At 33.6% G+C, this 14,009-nt stretch overlaps 1 protein-coding gene across 5 annotated transcripts in view; it reads right to left on the bottom strand.

The window, feature by feature from the left end:
• LOC123563813 (somatostatin receptor type 2-like) overlaps positions 1 to 14,009 on the bottom strand; it is a 146,093-nt gene that overhangs the window by 26,005 nt on the left and 106,079 nt on the right. For all 5 annotated transcript variants that reach the window (XM_053536352.1, XM_053536338.1, XM_053536345.1 and 2 more), the window contains one exon: positions 10,854 to 10,968. The gene's annotated coding sequence lies outside the window, so the exon portion shown is untranslated. The remainder of the gene's footprint in view (positions 1 to 10,853; positions 10,969 to 14,009) is intronic.

The raw sequence follows: 14,009 nt of genomic DNA, 5'->3' as shown, positions 1-14,009 counted from the left end.
AGGGAATGTTATGTCATTAACCAGTTCTTGTTTTCCGTAGTTATATTAATATTTTCTTTTAATTGTAATGAACAAAATCAGGACATCAATGTATTGTGTACTCAGCTTGATTATTTTGAAATATTTCTTAAACATATTCATAGCATACAATTGATTTTCATTTGAAACTAACCAGTATCCGATTAATAATACACTTCTTTCAGTTGTTGAAGCAACACAGCATCTTCTAGTTATGTTTGATTATTTATGATTAATCGGTTACGTTAATTCACAATCTTTACAAATTAATCAGGCTGTCGGAGTTTTTCCAACACAAGTGCTGATAATTATACGAAGGGAGTTTAACTAACCAGATCGCAAATGCTCCACGCATTCATCTATTAATGTTTGAGATCTGAACAGGTATAATCCTGTTCATTTATACAAACATAATACTTCAAAGAAAAATATTACTTAATATGATTTATCTCTTCATAGACAGTGAAAGGAACTTATGATCTGCCGATAGGTAGTTAAGATACCTCATCTAGTATCCCCCGCACTCGGAATAACATTTGATACGGTGCTTTAGGAAATTTATTTTGATTATTTTGATTAAGAAATAATATATCTCATTTAGTGATTTGTCGCTGAATAAATCATTGTTTAGAGTTCAGATGCGAAGGAATTATATCACGAGGGCGCAGCCCGAGTGATATAATAATACGCATCTGAACGACAAACAATGAATTTATTCAAGAGCAAGTCACTAAATGAGATATATTATTTCGGTTCTAACACGTTAACAAGGACTTTAAAGTACATCCTTGACGGCATTTATTAATATTTGTCCGTTTTCAATCGGTTTCTTTTCCAGCACGCGCTATGCCGTTTGACGCTATGACGTAATAATTGTGACGTCAGAACAGTGAATTGTTGTATAATAATTCACTGTTTTCAGCCTTCTTTGTTTAATAGGGAAATGAATCGGATCGTGTTAGAATAAGTAATAATATATCTCATTTAGTGATTTGTCGTTGAATAAAATCACTGTCTGTAGATCTAGTTCAGAAGCAAAAGAATAATATCAAGAGGGCGCTGCACGAGTGATATGATAATAATACGCATGTAAACAACAATGGTTTTATTTTCAAGAGAAAAATGTTTGAAATATATTATTTTAATTCTAATACTGTGTCTATCAATGTTTCTTTTCTATAACATTGCACATATTCACCTACTGGGACTGTTTTATGTGGTTTTCTTTTCCAGCGCGCCGCTATGACGCTACATGACGTAATACTTGTGACGTACAAATCATGTGTGGTGCGTTGCATAATAACATACATACAGTTTCAGTTTTCTTTGTTTAATAGGGAAACAAATCGAACGGTGTTAGAATAAAACTTTATTAGTATTACCGAGTTTTTATGATGATTTAATCAACTAGAAAAATGATAGTGATACTATGGTATATAATATATACACACATTGCTTGATAGTTTACCAGCTCTTGTGATTAAAAGTTACTTGTTCAGCCAGCTTGTAAGATAAAAATTACTCTGACAATGTTGGTCATATAACTATATGATTATTAAAGAAAAATTAACAGTACAAACGGTCCTCTGGGCAACAATTGTTAAAGGTTAGAGGTTGGGTTTTTAAAAATCAACAACAAAGATATAGAAACTGAATCAAAACAGCCTGAATATATAAGAAGTTCTGTTCCTTACGTGACACATATTCACTATGTCTGGGATACTTGATTTGTATAAGGCACTGTAATGAATAAGAAGATATGATATCTTTATATAATGCGATTATTACAAATAATAGGTAAATGGATCGTGTTCAGATGAAATTTTTTAAAAGAAAAAGTGCGTTCCCGGCTAAAAGAACTCATAAACCTCACGGATAAATTAAACAAAAAGCGGTCAAACTATAACACATGGATCTTTGAAATCGACTGTTTGCATGCCAACTTATACATAACATTGTATTTCAAATCGACATAATTGATACTAAGCTGAAGTATTTAAAACTCCTAAATTTAAAAAAAGTTTGACATTTAGACATAGGTATTATAACTCATCCATCACACAGAAGTTTCAAAATCGAAAGACTGCGTGCCAGTCATGTGTAACTCAAAAATCACATGAAATTTTACGACCGACAGATAACATGCAAGTCCAGTGGAGCTCATACATGGCATGGTACTGTCAAGTTGCTTGGCTGGATGCTGGGCTATATAAACACATTTATCACATGGAGTTTTAAACATTTTACCCGGCAAAGATAATTCAACGATATACAGCTCTTTGAAATTGAAACTTTACAGACAGAATGGCAGGCTGTTGCATCACATGCAGATTTAAACTTACCAGACTTTATACCAGACTAAATGCAGAAACTCATTGATCAGAAGAAAATTTAAACTCGAAATATTTATTACAAAATTAAAGAATTCATTCATCGCATGGAGATTCAAACTTGAAAAATTTGATACCAGGCTTAAGTAACTTCATTATCACATGGAAGTTTAAAATAGACGGTGTTGATGCTAGGCTAAAGTAACTCATTCGTCACTTGGACTTCTATACACTAGATATCTACATACTGTATGACTGGCAGCTTGTAACAGCTCGTATATCAAATTTAATCTTTTAATCTACAAACTGTTTGCCACCGCGAAAGTAACTCTTACATTACATGGGCTTTTACAATAAGCCTCCAATAGCTAACTGTGAATATGTGTCACACATTGAACTGTCTGAACTGCTTCCGTATTCATTTAATTCAATAAGGAAACTGTAAGCAGAGATAGACGTTTAAATAAACTAAATTACAAAAATTTATAACAGAAAAATATATCGCTTGCTGGTGTCTTGGCATACATATTTGCCTTCCGCTACAGAAAAGGAAGGTAATTAGCAGGCATTGACAGACTTTGCAGTGTTTACTTAATTTACATGCTGCTTCCAACAGATTTTATCAGCTGATAAGTCTATATTAATCAGGACGATACCACACAAGAGAAAATGCGTGCCGTTAACTGTGAAGTGCTTTCACTTACATACTTAAAACATCTACAAAGTAGATATATTATTTTGTTATATATCCTACGTAATAACTTACTCTAACACTATCTGTGAATAGTTTTAACAACGTTTACATCGTCTAGGATTCTTGACACTTCTCTACCCACAAGATATCTCCAAAAGTAGCATTTTATCAGCTTGTTTGTGTCATAATAATTGGTTGTAAATAGGACGAAAATTACCATGCATTATTTTTCTACAAACGCTGAATTAGCCTCCCGGTGGTATTAGAATAATTCATAGTTTGCGAACCGTTATAAACCACCTAAACTTAATATATGCGTAAATAAACACATTTTACCAAAGGCAAGACCAGGAGAGCCAAATCATTTTCAGATGAAAGTCTTCTTTATAAATATATACATATGTAAGTGTCTGGCTTAATATTTGAAAACACATGAAAGTCTTTAATTATTATAACTGATTATGTTTTCTTGTGTTAAGATGTATCCGATAACAAAAGGAAAAACAAAACGAAGAACAGCGAACACAACAATATATTTAGGCTAATTTTTTCCCATCTGCATATGAAATTTACTTTCCTGATTCAAATGAAAGGGGAAAAACTATGTTAGTAAAAGTAACACATCATTTAACAGGTCAGCAATCTATTCCGCTAGAGATAGACTGTTCCTAGAAAATGATTTTATTCGGCGAAGTTTCTCTGCACCCACAAATCAGATTTTAATCGATTGTATAAATCTCCAATATTTGTTCCAAGCAAGCTTGTTATCAGATATTATTAATAGAGTAACCACTATTTCAGTCGTTTGTCTCATCTCCAAGTAATGTATTTTCATTAGAGGCAGCTATTTTCAAACTATCAAATTTTTCTCCATTATTTCCTCAGAGAGACGATATCGTCAATAATTTTTCACACCACTGCATTCAATATGCAGGACTTTTTCATCAAAAGGAAGTTGCATTATCAGGGATAGACACGAATATTAAAAGTGCAAATAAACTGCGAAGAAACATATGAGCCTCACCATGAGAAAACCAACATAATGCATTTGCGACCAGCATGGATCCATGCTGTTCGCTTTCAAAGCCTATTGCAATTAGAGAAACCATTAGCGAACAGCATGGATCCTGACCAGACTGCGCGGATGCGCAGGCTGGATCCATGCTGGCCGCAAATGCACTATGTTAGTTTTCTCATGGCACGGCTCATATCTTATTTGAGTGGCTTTGCCTACAAAGATAATATGTATGTAAATATCAAATCTGATCGATTTTTTTTCACAGAGCAAAACAACAAAAACTCACAGCAGCAAATCAACAAAACCCCTGATACTTTAGTACTTCCGGCTCAATCGTTATTATACATAAGCACTGAATGGAGTTGCAATTTACAAGAGGCAACAATTATCACCAAAGGGAGTAATAGAGGAATAACTTTCATGAGCGCTTTATGACAATTACTAATAGACAATTAAACACGTCAAGAAGATAATCGTAAAAAAAGCATGTGATGGTAGACTCAGTCTGACTAGTTCTGTTGGTGAGAGGTAATGAAGTGTGTAATGCCCATTAAGCTTCTAAGCTTATACATGACCATTGACTGGATTCCATAAAGGATCAAAAGACCAAAGCCTGATAGACCAGAGTCTCTCCTATGGCCACCAAGCGTCACTTGTTACTTATCATTTACGTTTACGGAATTCATTTAATATTATTTCGAGTTTTATTGTTTATCTGTAAAATACTGCATATTCGATTCCTTTTTCGTTTCATTTCGCCTATAGCGCACACGACTATGTCATGGTGACAGAAAATTGAAATTTGTTCTACATTTACCGTCGCATTTAGTAAATCAATACGAGATATGTCAAGTAGTTGTCTTGGGATAATTATATCAATATAAATGAAGACAGAATAATTGACTGCTACAGACATAGATGAAGCCTGTCATATGTTCTTCCAATTTAGTTTTGATATATCTTAAATCTGTATCAGACGGTTCCGTAATAAATTTAAACAGTCTGAGATAGAAATTGCAAACGCAACTATTTGTTTGTAAAAGCAAATTGAGAAATACCCACACTTGATTTCTATATAGTAGTACTAAAATTTATATAACTTGGCCTCCAGGTAGCATGCTTCCGGTTTTAAAAGTTAAAATAATCATACTATTTAGAAAATTGAGCCGTGCCATGAGAAAACCAACATAGTGGGTTTGCGACCAGCATGGATCCAGACCAGCCTGCGCATCCGCGCAGTCTGGTCAGGATCCATGCTGTTCGCTTTCAAAGCCTATTGCAATTAGAGAAACTGTTAGCGAACAGCATGGATCCTGACTAGACTGCGCGGATGCGCAGGCTGGTCTGGATCCATGCTGGTCGCAAACCCACTATGTTGGTTTTCTCATGGCACGGCTCAATTATTTGATTCCATAGTGCTTTTTTTAAAAAATATGTGTAGCCATTACAGCTTCTTTTTGTTGTGGGCCTACTATGTAAATGCGTGGCTCTGGGACTGTGTTTTTGGTGATCTGTGCTTCCGAGAAATCTACCCTTACCTATTATCTTTTATATGGTGTAGACGTGACCTGAATGATAATCAGCAATAACGTTCCAGAGATCAAGTTGATGTATAAGCTAGGCAAATAGACAACATTTTCCGCTTTTGACGAAATATTTTCTGTCAAATAAAAACTTACAAATCCTGTTTGATATTCGCTATTATATCACAATAAAACAAAATTCCATACATTAGATAAAATGCTTATATTCTTAAATTCATAAGTGTACGTGGACATCCGTTGCCAAATGCCAGATGCTTTATGTCATCAATAGAAGCAATCGAACATCGTCGGAATTTCGCCATGTGATCATTATAGCATCGAGAGGGCTTAGCTGGTTCTGGATCGCTCACACAGATCAGGAAAGGTAATTAATTGGAAGGAAGGAAGTCATCTACAAATCATGCCAAATTATTTTACCCAATAAACATTTTTGAATTTTTCGACAAATTGGGACAGCTTTAAACGTCTTTTCAAATCTGGCAAAAGGACTTTGAAATAAAAAAAAACATGAAAGTTAAAGGTTGATTTTCCGGAATCACAGAGCACCTCAAACTATCCTTGGTCAGTTTAGAATCCCTTAAAATATAGGTCAAGCCTACATAATTCCTTTTGCAAAATCTTCCCGGAAACAACTTTTCTTTTTATAGGTGTATGAAAAACTCATTTCATCATGCATAGCCGAGGTGTGGACTAGTATTTTCTATGTGGCTATACTGGAAACACTTGAAACTTCTACTCTATTTTGAAACCGCTGGCCCGATTTCAAAATATTTTCATAGCTATGTCCCTTCAGTGACCCCACACCAAAATTGTTCAGTATTGCTGTAAAACATCTAGAAATATCGTTGCTGTTTTGTCTGTAAAAGCGATAGAAAGACGAAGAAACATTATTTGTATAGACTGATAATACGTTTTTTAAAGATATTGACACAAAATAAATAGCCGCCATGGTGACTTGCCAATAATTAGTTTTTTTCCGAAACAAAGGGTACCAGTTTTCAGGGTAACTTGCAATTAACGACAGCTCACCAATCTTAAGTGCTGTTTCATGATTGAATTATCTGTTAACAGAAAAAGGCATTAGACTGTTTTCTCTATTTCCTTCCTAAAAAGCAGCACCAACTTACTGAAACAATCCAAGTAGAAAACATGATATTATGTGATATTTAGCCATGTGTTAAACTATAAAAGAGCCCTATGCTTTTAAACAGCTGCGTGCAATATCAGATGATGTGAGCCGACACCTGCATTTGCTAAGTAAATTTTACCACAGTTAAGTTGTGACCATAATAACTCAAAACACAAACACTTAACTCGAGTATGCAATATACAGATGCCATGGGCTATTTTTTACCACACCCAGCTATATATGTCCTTTAAGCCGTGGGAAGAATGCTTTTGTGATTAAGTCGTTGCGATGTATCGATGGCTGCTTCGTTAAAATCGTCTTGTAGTTGTACTGCAACATTCTCAAACTAAATGCTAATGAATTTTACCTCTGCTCAACGCCTAGCTGCACACACATTGATGATATATCGGTGTAGGTCAATGACTATGACAAATTCTATGAACAATGAGAGGTGTTTCTATGGCAGTGTTACGCTTAAAAATTGAAATGGACAGCATGCCAAGTCTGTATGCACAACTGCACAGAAAAGGTTTCATCCCATGGTACTTTACTATAAAATTTCTTATTTATTGCAACCACTAGACTCCCGTATGTATAATATACTTCCGATGCATTTCGAGTTTGACGTTTAAAATACGCCACAAGGTTATGAGTTCTATATAAGTTAGTCTATGACACAGCGAGAACTGAATCAAAGTATAAAGATTTAAATATTTTACCATGACGTAAACCAGTCACATGTACATTTTGTTATAAAAGTAACCTGTAACATTATTATCGCTATGTAATAAAAAGTCAATATTGCCTCAGACCGATTGTCATCTATGTAACACAATGAATACTTTATTGCAATAAATCAGTAAAAATCATCAATTTTTAATAACATTTAATTTTAAATCGGAGTGAACCTAAGTTTGCATTAATGGAATAATAGTGGAACATAAGAATTACAATCTTAAAACAAAACAGAAATGCTGTAGAAAAAGACCTCAATGAAACAGTAAAACTGACTGCCCATTAGACTGGTAGTAAGACTATGAAAAGTGATTTCTGCATTTACTATTTTATTGAGGTCTTTTCTACAGAATTTCTTCAGAGAAATGATAGCACATAGGATACAGACTACTCTATCAATTAAATTTGAAAAGTAAATGAAACAAGAAATATCTTTAAAAATGATGGTCGGCGAATTGTAATAAGGAAAGAAGTTTATGAATTTTTCATCTAACATTCATCTTTCATCTAACATTTTTCAAATTACAAAACTAAACACCGCACTTTAACAATTTAAATGGTTCTCTTTTAATTTTTCGCAAAGGTTTCGTAGGGTTGCAATTTTGTTTCGTGTATCCTTAGACGAATAATTACAGCAGTAGTTTGATGAAGATTCATGAAGCGGTTCATGAGAAGAGGTCATTAAACGTGTTTATATTTTTAGCTAATATGGTCCCTATCCCCATTTGTAACAAAATAGCAGGAGACCTTATGATATTGTTACACATCGAATTTGATAAAAATCCATTACATTTTAGTTGTTAATGCAAAGAGAGGCATATCTACTTTTAGCTATAGTGGTCCCTAATAGGGCCCAAGTTCCTATATAAATAAATTTGGAAGAGGACCTTATAATGATGCTGCAGACCAAGTATGACAAAGATCCACCAAGCTGTTCATGAGACGCTGTATAAAGGCATTTCTAACTTTAGCTCTAACTGCCCCTAAAAGGGGTCAAATGACCCAGCTGAACAAAATTGGCTGCGGGCCTAATAAAGATGCTACAAATCAAGTTTGATTAGAATACATGAGAAAAAATCAATTAAAGGATTGTTTTATTTATTATTTTTATTTATTTCTAAAATAGGCCAACTGATCCCGCTTTAACAAATGCATATTCGCTATTCATGAATCTTTGGACAATGACGTCACACCTATAAAAAGTGAAGGTCAAGCAAAACATACAATTGTAATTATTTCAATATTTCTGTTTCTTGAACAAAGTTTGACCGTAGTCATATCACATAGATAAACTGTATGCAGCGTACCTTCATTTCAGTGTAATGAGATTCAGTCATTATATAGCATATATATAATAAAACAGATTTCAACTGAGTTCAATATTTGCATACCATACTAAAGAAAAATATTCATATATAATAAATCAGTTAAATAATTTATAACAAATATATCAAAGTAAACAAGTACTCATTTTAATATGCAATCTGAATAAGTCACAAAAGCAAGAAACCTTTTCATATACAGACGACAATTGTAACAAGGAAAATCTTTTAAAAAGCACTTCTCTACATAAAAGACTCTTATCACACCCTTATTCATGTGATACGCATACCGTATTCAGCTCTTTCTTTAATTTGATATATGTTGGTATTTGAACAGGTTTTTATCATATTTATTAAACTTACTTATCATTTTGAGATATATCAATATTCTTGCGAAATATACTGAGCCAAAGTTAGCTTTAAAACTGTAAACAGCGTCGTTTAGGATAAACGCTTTGTCTACATTTCACTCAGCGTAGCACAATCAACAGAGTGAAAGAAATTGACACTCTCGTCCAATCAGGCAGAGTGTTACATAAATCTTCCATTTTGATAAATTATCTAGAATGCGTTATCGAGTAGTTTGATTTGCAAACTGAAGTCACGTGGCATAGGTAACGAAAACGAATTTAGACGGCGTCGCCGAAAAATATCTGAGAAATATCTTGTTTGTCTCGCAGTCAGTATAACAAGTATCACACATCCATCAAGAATCAGACGTGCTCATATATCAAGTTTACTTGGATATAAAAGACAATATCACAGTAAGAAGGTTTGAATTGACAAAATCGTATTATGTTTTCGAATGCGAATTACTAATGTCTTCCCGTAGAGAAATATATATAATACATGTATTATATAGATTACATTCTGCACAATAACGAACCAGGGCAATCGTCTTGAACTGTAGTATCTTCTGAGTATCTTCTGTATCTTGAACTATCTCCAATTGCTAAAAACAGTTATTTATTATTCTGCAAGGGCCCTATCAAGGACAACCGGTGTCGGCTATAAATGGCCTAGGTACAACACGTGTGTGTCTAATACTTTTCTATGACTGAAAAGACATTTTTTTTTAAATAAATATTTGTTATTTTTTAAAATAAATATGTGATGTTTGTTTTTGCAAATTTTGTAAAAGCTGTTATTTTGCTTGTTCTAATTAACATCTTGCAGAGTAATATTAACTGCAACTTATCTATAACAAAACACTCTGAGGATGTCTGAAACGTTACTTTAAAATTGGCTCCCCTTCGAAACAGAGTTCATATGATCACAATTTCTAAGACTAATTTGAACGTGGAAAGCCAGTTTAGCACATCCAATAATTAATGAGATACCAGGATATGAGGAATTTTAGACGGTCTGAACCTTAATATATTTCGTTTGATTAGTTTCTGTCTGGAGTTCAATTAGAAAGACAACTACAATTTATAACTTGCAACTAAAAGAAAGAATATTGAAGACTGCCAATGGATATTTAATCCTAATGCATATTACAGTCTGGGCATCTTCAGGTAAAGCAAACACAACAAAATTCTTTTTAGAACTATTTGTGTTTATCTTTAAAAAAATCCTGTCAGTGATTGATATTTTTGATTAAGAAATATTTTTTAATTCAACTATAGGAAGTTTGGAAGGTATAAAACATAATCCGTATTGTTTGTCCCGAAGATTCAACTTGATTTTAATTTTTCTCAGAATTGTGTTTTATCTATCCGAATTGGTTGACTTTCAAAGGAAGTGTTTTGTCATGTTGCAATTGTAACGAGAGTGACCTGTTTTCATTTTAATTTAGGCTTTGATTTAATACCACGAATGGCAACATGATTTATGAAATTTAAAATTGTTCAATTTAATGCTAATAATTCAATTTGGTTTTGATGAAAGCCTCAAGTGTATTTGAACCTTTCTCGAGTCACCATACTTGCATTATATCCCAGTGGGTCTCGTACCAACTATCCCCTGAAAAGGCGGCTAAACTCCTGATCCCTACACCGCCGATTCCTTTTAAAATTGTTTGTATAGCAAACCGAATCAAGTAAGTGTTGTAGAGTTTTTACCGTAGGCTATTGTAGCATCAAACCGGTATCTTCATCTGTGTCAACTTGAAGAGTATAGATCATATCAAATGGACACATGCAGGATAGTCCGTCCCTTGTCTCATACTAAGCAAACCTGCAATATATTTAATTATCTTAAAATTAACAGAAGTCTTAAATATAAACATAATGCTTCCTAGTTCAAACAAGATAGTTCTGTAAGGATATGTTTTTTTAGTATAAAAAAGTCCTAATTTATTCATGTTAAACCTGTAAGTGATTGTATAAAAGAGATTTCTCTATAACCTGGTTAACAATGGGACATATCTTTATAGTGGCAGCTATATCATACTAAAAATTGTATGATTATATTAACGATAAATAGTGCTATAGTACCAGCCGTATTCATATTTGAAAACGAATTTTCTGTCGTTTTATAAAATAACATTATTTCTTAATAAGCACAATATTATTTAGCATTTTTTGTCATAAAGTGTAATTTTTGTGATTGTTTTTGTACTAGAATCAGTGGGTTGTTACATACCAATGCAAATGTGATACTGTTGCCAATTTCATATTCTAAGAATATTTCATGTCTAGAACATACCTCTCATATAATCATTCATACTTTTTTGTAAAAATCGCACCCAAGCAATATACATGTATTTACAGACTTGGTAGGAGACTGTACATAAGACGTAATTTAGTTTGTAACACCCTTCACGATTATAGCACCGGTAGAAACGTAATTATTTATTATCATCAGTTTCAACGTACAACAATTGAGCCGCACCATGAGAAGTGCGTTTGCGACCAGCATGGATCCTGCAAACGCACTATGTTGGTTTTCTGCGGATGTGCAGGCTGGTCTGGATCCATGCTGTTCGCTAACGGTTTCTTTAATTGCAATAGGCTTTGAAAGCGAACAGCATGGGTCCTGACCAGACTGCGCGGATGCGCAGGCTGGACTGGATCAATGCTGGTCGCAAACGCACTATGTTGGTTTTCTCAAGGTGCGGCTCATTTTATGATATTTTACGTTTACAAATGACTTGTGATTATAGATTATAACACATGACATATTACAGATAAAAATTTAAATTAAATGTAGAAAAATAGCTATATATTTCAATTTATTTGACAATGGACTTCGAAGTTTTGATTGTCAGTGTAGACAAATGCATCGATAGCAACAGTTTTACCGAAATGGTAATGTTTAATCCTAACTTTGATATACTGGTTTGATATACTAGTATTCAAATTCGGTGTGTATTGCAGTTAAAAGGATTCACATGGTATCAAGTTATCAATCTTGAATTATAAGAACGTGTATCAACTATCATAGGAAGTCTCTGTAAGTTTCGTGTTGAATTATGCGACCTGAAATTGTAAATTGATTGCAGTTAAAAGTTTTGGCAACGCTGTTTTTAATACCTCAAATTTTGCTTAATACATGTTTATTGGCGTTGAATTTTCTGACCCTTTCTCAATATTGTGAGCAAACTTTTCATACGCTATTTCAAGACACCTCATGTCTTCACACCGATTTCCGGCAAACCACTTTACTAATCATATTATACATGAAAAAATCTACGTAGTTTAATATTTGACTGTACGTTTATAATTGCTTCAACTATTCAGTTTAGGGGTTTTATCAAATTTATTGTGGTAAGTCAGATTTTGATCAACATGGCCAAGTAATGAATTGGCAACTGATCAAATACACTTATTTGTGTTCACTAAATGTTATCTGTATATGGTAGATTTTCACCGGAGGTATTGTTTAAAATGTTATTTTCCTATCCTGTTTGTCTAACATAGATTGATTTACTACAGCATAGATATTAACTGAATTAACATATTTTGCATTAGGAATGATTTGAATTTAAGAATTATCTATCATAATTGCCAATGAGTGGCATTGACATCAATATATTTAGCCGAAATTTCTGAGAAATTTAAGTTTGTAATATAATTATTGCATCCCTTTGCCTATCTCGGGTGCGTACTAGATATCTACAAAATGTTCTTAAGGTTTTCTATATACTAAATTAAATATAGTTTCCATTCAACGCCACATGGTTTGTGTTACGAAAAATGACATTCAATTAATTCCCGCAAAAATGCTATAAGTAAGCGATAAAATTTGATAGAATTAATTCAAGGATAAATACCGCAATTTTTTAAGCATGTGCCATTTTATGCTTTAAGTCAGTTAATTGTTTTGATAGTAAACCTAGGAGTTGAAACAAATAAAGTGCTTCACCTCATTCCAGTTTAACAGGTGAAACCAACCAGACACAGATAGTTTGCATTTTCCAATGAAAACATTGCCATATGATCTAGGATCATCGCAATAATATATTTTGTCTGAAATGTGTAATTCTAAATCATTCTTAACAAAGTACTATAAGTGATATATTCGAGATCTGAGTGTTATTTATGTAGCGAATGTTCACAGATATATGAGCCGTGCCATGAGAAAACCAACATAGTGGGTATGCGACCAGCATGGATCCAGACCAGCCTGCGCATCCGCGCAGTCTGGTCAGGATCCATGCTGTTCGCTAATAGTTTCTCCAATTCCAATAGGCTTTAAAAGCGAACAGCATGGAGCCTGACTAGACTGCGCGGATGCGCAGGCTGGTCTGGATCCATGCTGGTCGCAAAGCCACTATGTTGGTTTTCCCATGGCACGGCTCATATGTATGTTCATTGTCTTTCCACACCAGTCTACACATGTAAATGACATTTAATTGAACTATCTGTTTTTGTTTTTAAAGTTGTGCCAAGATAACAATTCATACTTCTTCTTTGAGAATCTTCTGCCCACCCTTGTACTTCATAGCATTCCATAGAGAGCAGGTAAACCATATCGTCAATATCTTAATATCGGTCTTACTAATTAGTGTAATGCTATTTTCTTTAAATGATGATGGATCAAGGTTGTCATTTATCTCTCGAAACTAATGCTGTGTGGTCTGTATACCAATCAAGTAAATCAATTCAGTGTCTGTTTACATTCACCATTAGTCAAACCAGTCCTAATCATGTTGTTATTACATTTTTTACCCAGCATCATGCATAATTCATTTGATACAAATACTGTCCAAAATGAACAATGCTGTAAATTTCTGTGTAGATGTAATATTTGTGAACGATTTTCGTTTTTCTTAT

The sequence above is a fragment of the Mercenaria mercenaria genome, chromosome 2, assembly GCF_021730395.1.
Source record: "Mercenaria mercenaria strain notata chromosome 2, MADL_Memer_1, whole genome shotgun sequence".
Classification (NCBI taxonomy): Eukaryota; Metazoa; Mollusca; class Bivalvia; order Venerida; family Veneridae; genus Mercenaria; species Mercenaria mercenaria.
The sequence above is the reverse complement of the archived record's forward strand: the minus strand, read 5'-3'. Positions and strand labels throughout refer to the sequence as shown.